The following is a 7444-nucleotide window of genomic DNA, read 5'->3' as shown; positions in this document are numbered from 1 at the left end:
AATTACTGCTGCACCTAGAATGCAGCCTTCATTTATCAACTTCAGAGCAGGGGAAGGGGAAAGGGAGGGGGGAACCCAACATCTCACTGCCTGTTTCAGCTCACGCTCCATCTCACCACCCAGAGCCCTCCAAATCCAGTCATGTGTGTTACAAAGAGTCCCGGATAAAGTAACTTAATACTAATGATTTATACTTAATTGGACCTCTAAGTGATTAAAGTGGCAGTAATGAATGAGTAACATCCTTCTAATTCCCTTTTTCCATTTGGCTTGGCCTGAAGACCCTTTCTTTGTGCAGGATTTGACTCGGGGGTAAGCAATGCCAGTGGTTTTTAAGCTTTTAGTAGCACGTCTGGAATGAGCCACTTGGATCATGTTTACAATAAATGACTCCATAAGCACGTTACCAAGGCATTGGGGTTTTTTTTGTTTCTCTCTTTCTTTCTTTTTCTTTCTTTTATTGGATTAGCCAATTGTGAGGTTAATGAATATGCATTTGGCAACCCATGTTTGTGAGGCCAAGTCCCACGTGGGCATCAAAGGGTTTGAAATGTGCGAGCGTAAATATCAGCTTTGTCAAAATATTGATTCACTTTAAGAATAACACAGCACCCTCCCCCTTTGGACTAATGTGCATAAGGATAAACCTGTATTTTTTACTTATTTTATAAGATTTAACAGTGCCAATTAATTGATTGAATAATCTGAGATTTTCTAAGCCTGTACTTCACCATTTTTACCCTAAAAATGATTGCTACCCTTTTTCTTAAAACCAGAAACCTATTTAAAATGTAGGTCTCAATGCTTGAAATATGTAATCTTTTTAAGGGATTCAGAACCCCACATGCACTTTGTATTGATAAAGGGAATATTAGGCAGCATAAAGAGGGCTTGAAGGCAGAAGGTGTGTGGAGCTCTCATCTCACTCTAGGGCAGATCCAGCTTGACCCTTGAAGCTGGGCCAGCTGTTTTCCCAAGGTTTCAGGGTCACCTTGCCCGCAGTGAGTGTGGAGGAACCATTTGACATGTTGGGTTTTCTCAGCCTTGCAGTTCCAGCCAGGGGTAATCTCAGTTAAACATCTTTTGGGATGGTGCAGCAATGATTCAGGAGAAGGCTGACAAGGACATTAGTAGGGAGCAGCAGAGAAGGGAGAGGTATTATCCAGAGCTCCAGAAAATGCCAGGTCAGGAATACAAGAAATGAGAAAAAGCTAAGAGTGGACAAAACAGGCAAAGAAAGAAAAGTAACAGCAGCGTTTGATGCAGGGAGAGAGTCAAAGCGATTTCTGCAGCAGCGGGAAGGAGAAAGGATGAGCAAAAGTTAGATCTATGGAGGAGCAGTTAATATGAGATTGGGGCTTGTCAAAGACTGAAGGAAGCTTAAAAGAAATAAAACAATAAAATAAAGGCAGCAAATGGGCATTTTGAGTGCTAGAAGTTTATCAACCTTTGCAGCCTCGGTCTGGCCATCTCCTCCCGGTGCCTTGGGAAGCTGCAGCAGTGGGAGCAGGCATGCAGCACTTGGTTTCCAGCACCAAACTTCTGGCTGCTGCTCCTGGCTGGAGTTTGTCATCTGGGAGAGAGATGGATAGGCAGCTGGGAGCCATACTTCCCTGGCTATTCCCTGGAAAACTATTCCTGCTGAGTCCATTTCCACAAACCAACACCACCTTTGGAAGAAAACATAAACATGTCATTGTTGGGGCCCTGGGAGGGGCTTCTCCTCTAGATCCCCAAAACCAAAGTGCATCAAACCACCTTCACAAGGCAGGAACACCAAATGCACAACTCTGCTCTCTGAGAACCCTCCCAGATTCTTCTGAAGAGCCTCATCCATGGCACAGAGTTCCCAGGAGGACTCGCTCTCCTCAAGGGCCAGTTGGCTGCACAAACCAACCATTTGCTTCTGGTCCCCTCTGAACTCCCCTCCAACACCAGGGTTATAATTGGATCCCTGTCCCTCTGCTGGCCTGTGCAGCGGGGGTCACATATGTAAACATCAAACCCAAATAACAACCCCCAAATTTAATTTATTTCCACCTAAACAAGTTCTTTTATCATAAAGCAATAAATTTGTCTTGGTGCTAGCAATTTGTTGCGGGTGACATAACACTGCAAATTGATTAATCGCTACTGTACACGACAAAATGAGAAAAGCAAGGAATTATTATGAATAGCGTCCATCTGATACAGTAGGGATTCATTATTCAAAAGTGTTAGCTAGTGGTTAGCTATCCCCTTGTTGCAGATTACATTCATTTGCAGAATCCTACATCATGCTTACACAAATCAACAAACATGCATTTATTAAGACATAGAATGAAAGCTATTAAAATGTGAAAAATTGCCTTTTTCTTTAAAAAAAATTAGTCAAGTTTGGTGGTAGCTTTTCTTTTTTTTTTTTTTTGTTTTTGGTGGGGGATGTTTTTATGTGGCTCAAGCAAAGTTTATTACATTATTTCTATGTTTGCGTTCAGAACCAGGCAGATTAAGAGAAGTACATTGATATTTGTGTTCAGTGTCTTACACTGAGCCTTCATACCACAGGTTGGAGGATTTGTGTGTACCTGAAGTGTTGGATGGAATTAAAAATGTAATCAAATGGGCTGTCTTTGTTATTCCAAGTGCATTTTAAGATTTAGCATTAGATTTGTACCATCAGATTGAGGAACTTATTCTACTTGATGTGAAATGCAAAAAGAGAGCTCTTCCCTCTGATAAAGTACAAAAATGCTATTTAGAGCCAAGATGCTCCATGTTTCTCAGGCTGAACTCTGGACCTCGTGTTAAGTATAAAATTATACTGAAAAAATATTCCAGATGCAAAGTGCAGGAAAAAAGCATGATCCTATTTTGCACAGCTGTCCTGCTCTCTGAGGATCATCATCTCTTCTGAGACTGGGAGCAAAGTTCTGTGTGTCTGTCTCTACTGCAGAAGAGTGAGGTGTCTGAGTTTGTCATCAATTCAAGCAACCTGTGTTCCCTGTGCAAGCAGGGCTTGGCACAATAACACAGGAAAAAAGATGGGTTTAACTCTTGAGGAAGGGCGTGAGGAACACGCAGCCTTTTCTTCCACCCTGTTCCAGGAGCTCTTGCACTGTGGCTTTGTGATGCTGCCACAGATAACAGGATTAAGGGCACCAAACAGCAAACTTCCCCTGCCTCCTCCCCTCCCTCTGCATCTCCTGGCAGTGCAAAGTGCTTTTCTTTCTCTTTGGAAAGTTGCTTCTACCCTGCATTGCTTGAGGAAAAGCTCACTAATTGTGGAAGGAGCAGCTCAGCATCAGCTCAGTCTTTGAACTCAGGGCTCTTGTCTTTTAGCTCTGCTCCAAAATGCCACATGTTAAATTGTTTTAATGGCTACTTGCAGCAAATCAGCACTAAAATATCACCAAAAAGGGGAGGTATTTTTATATGTTGCTAGAGTTTTAAAGTGAAGTTAATCATTGTGCTTGGGTGTTCTGTATAAGGAAATAGTACTGAAAAATAGGAACAAGTATATGAAATAGGGGTGTGAGTTCTGTGGTGCATAATATTGGTGCATTCTGGTCTCTTCAGACCAACCCTGCCTGAGCCACCCCTTTAGACACACCCCGTGTGGTCAGTGGAGGATGACAGGGGTGTTGTGAGACACAGAGAGATCAAGAGGTCCAGTTCTCCCCCAGGGGACACAGGGGAGAGCTCCAGGTCTGCAGCAGGGTTTGGTGTCCATCCCTGTGCTCACAGCAAGAGAGGTGCAGCTCCCAACCTCTCTGTAAGCACAGGGATGGAACCAAACTCTGCTGTTTACCTGGAGCTAACCAGCTCATATCCTTAAGGACAACAGTGGTGAACCTGCTTACAGCTGAAAATCCAGGTCCCAAGAGAAATCCTCACCTCCTTGATGGTTAAAGCATGAGGTTGTGCCTGGCTCTGACATGGATTTAGGGGGCAAAGAGATGGGATATTTCACTTATCCATTCAGGGGAAACTGCAGTATAAAATAATTGACATTAAATTCCAGGTCAGTTATGATTTTCAACTTATTCTGGACTCAGACTTGATTCAGCAAAGTGGTTTAAGCACTTTTAAGGTGTAGTCAAATCACTGTTGTGTCTAGAACTGCAGCAGATTAGCTCTTGGCCATTCATCTCTGTGCTAGGTAAGCCATTTTCATCAGCCATCCACAATTTTAATGAGAGGAATGAAGGAGAAAAAGAAAGATTTCTGTCTGGGCAGTCCTTTTTTGCCCTGGGAGTGTTGCTGTGCTGCTGTGCAGTGAAAAGTTAATCTTTCTTGACGGGTGATGCATGTGGATGGTGCTTCATGCATTTCATACTGAATGCTTGATATAGCTCAGTGATCCCATATAAACACCGGAGAAACACAGGGGACCCCGGGCAAGGAAAAGATCTGTCTTAAATCCCTGTGTCTGTCACATCACAACATCCTTCCCTAATGACATGCAAACTTTGGAGGGGCTGCAGCCTCTCTGATTGTCTGGGAGACACTTGGCTGTTAATGACTAACTTCCCAGTGACAGCAGCTCTTTTTGTACCTTGCTTCCCTTCGGATTTTTGCGAAAACGTTCACAAAATAAATAGATAAATAAAATCAATCCATCAAGGGCATGCGGCTCGTGTAGGTGGACAGCAGGAATCTGCACCCCAGCCAGTTGGACCAGTTTGGGATTTATTTTAGGATTTTTTTTCTCCCTGAAGTGGTAGCATCTTCCTTCCTTGATGCCCTCACACAGAGCCAGGATGGGGCTTTGCAGAGTGGCTTTTAAAAGACACAAGAGTAACTTTATATGGGATAAAGTGGGTTTGCAATTCAGTCTCAAACCAGTGGTAAACCAGCAGGTTTGGTAGCTGCTCAGAGCATTTGAATGCCTGAGGACCAAGCAGCTGCTGGGTGTGCTGTGCCCACAGCCTGTCCTGGCACGGGGGGCAGCGGAGTCAGGGACACGAATCCAGCTGGGGAATTGGCCTCTGAGTCTGGACTGCAAAATAAATGTTCATGGACAGAGAAATTTCTCTCTGGACAGTGCCATTGCAGGTAAAAACAGCTCTTACAAATCTCTTTATCTCCCAGTTCATCTGCTGCCATGAACAGATCTATAATTGTTATTTTGGGACTAACTTCTGAATTCACGTTCAGGACAAAATCCTGTAAAATAGTTCCTGCACTAGAGCCAAGGGAGGGCTCTCTTGAAGATCCTGGATGCAGTCATGCCTCTAATTCCCTAATTAAAGAGTAGCAAACTCTTAATCTTCCCTAGAAATGCTTTGTCAGTGGGCAGGGACCGTCTGCCTGCAGAGTTAAGTACATCAGAGATTTCATCTCCCTACAAATAGGGAGATGGCATCAGGAGCTACACTGGTAAAAAAACCCAACACATTTTGCAAGCAGCCTGTCTCTGTCAGCCATGGAATTCCTCAGGGTGGATGTGGGATATCTCAGGCTCCTCATGGCCATCACATGGACTGCCCCGAAATCCAGTTTGGAAGTGTTTGGTTTCAGATGGGCACAAGGGCTGCAGGGCTCTACTACATCCATCTGCAAATATCACCCTGGGGCTTTGCCTCTTCCCTGAGACTGTTCTTTAAATTGCAGAAATTCACCCTGTAAATTACCAATTATGCAATGGGGGAACAGGAAGAGAAACAGGGCATGCAGATATTTGGGAATGGGAATAGGAACAGGAACAGGAATGGGAAAAGAAATAGGAATAGGAATAGGAATAGGAATAGGAATAGGAATAGGAATAGGAGTAGGAATAGGAGTAGGAATAGGAATAGGAATAGGAATAGGAGTAGGAATAGGAGTAGGAATAGGAATAGAAGGAGGAATAGGTATGTATTTGTTCCAAGGTCACCTGAAGGGCAGCAGCAGGCCTGTGAAAAGCCATTGCTTTCTGCTTTCTGTGCCTTTCTAAACCACTGCTGAGTGAGCTGCAAATGGCCCATGGGACACCTGCCCCTCCTCACAGCACTTCCCTGCACACCTCTCAACAGGTCATGTTCTCAGCAGGGAATGAGTGGGGGCACCCTCGTGTTTCCAGGGAAATGAGGAACAGGAGGGATGAATGGAGGTGGATTTGCATCGTGCCCTCTGTCAATACATCATTTGACTCTTAGCAGAGGAAAAGGGAGCCAGGCTTTTATTTACCTCCTGGCTGAGCAAAGGCCAACAATCCTCACTCTGTCAAGTTACTTAAGTCTAGCAAAGGCTGCAAGACCTGAACCAAAAAGGATTTTAAAGCTGGTGAAAGATTGTCATGGGGTGGATCATGCAGCTTTTATAAAACAATTGCATCAAGATTGGGAGGGAAGGAACCTAAGGCCATTAACCCAGCAAGGCAAGAGGCTGTCAGCAGAGCCAGAGAGCATTAAATGTCCATTTGCCACATATTTTCAGTGGGAATCAGTCACCAAACCTCTTCATACACCTTTGCAAACCCCAGCCTAAAACGGGTGGCGTTGGCACCATTTGGCTCTTCCTGTATCTGACATGGATGGGTGGGAAATGAAAAGGGGAGATTTCCTGGCAGGGACAGGAGAGAGAGTGGTGGAGGAGATGGGGACTCCTGCAGGCTGCCTCTGAGCTGCTGAACACCAGGGCACAGCCTTTCCTGTGTCTGCTCTGCTGCCTGGCTCCTGGCTCCCCACTGCCCACTGCCCACTGCCCACTGCCCACTGCCCACTGCCCAGCCCCTCTGCACGGCCAGAGCAAAAAGCTTCAAAGCCAGGGACTTAAATTCTCAGTTCACAGGTGTAAGTGGCTACCTAGTGTGGAAGGCTGTGATGACTCCCCTGGGACACAGAGGCCCTGGGCTGTAAAAGAGTTGCATTTCTCGTCTCTCTAAGGTGCTGAAAGCCCCTCCATGAAGCTGTTAGAAATCATTGGATCAAAACCAGCTGTGGAAGTGTAAAGTGCATTTGTTTATTTTGAAACAAAGACTTCTCCTATGGAAAGAATGGAATAAAGTGTGCAGGGGAGTTGGTGAGTGAGTGGGGGAAAATGTAGAGCTGATTACAAGATAGTCATAGAAATGGCTTTTGAAAAGCTTTTTTATATATATATATAAACCAGGGAGGAAGGAGAGAGAGTGGAAGCAACTTGGATTGGCATCAAAACCCTCTTATCTCACACATTTACACTCTCCACTGCACAGATCACTCCAGTTCACCTTTAATTTGCCTTTTGATAGTTGTAGGCTGATACCAACCACTCCTGAAAGCTGACACTTGGCAAATAGCACATTGCACTCCCATCTCAAGTGTATGACAGGAGAGAAGGGGCTGAGGGTCAGAGCCACGAAAACTATTGCTGGTGTGATCCTGGGACACTTTAACATGACTTGGCTTTGCTATTCCTGTGCATCCCAAGGATGTGTGACAGAGGGACATCTATTTTAAAAAATGTCAGAGCAAAGTGCCAGTGAGATAAGCTGGACACCTCA

Source organism: Corapipo altera, unplaced genomic scaffold, assembly GCF_003945725.1.
Source record: "Corapipo altera isolate COAL_440 unplaced genomic scaffold, ASM394572v1 64, whole genome shotgun sequence".
Taxonomy (NCBI): Eukaryota; Metazoa; Chordata; class Aves; order Passeriformes; family Pipridae; genus Corapipo; species Corapipo altera.
Note: the sequence above shows the minus strand (reverse complement) of the source record.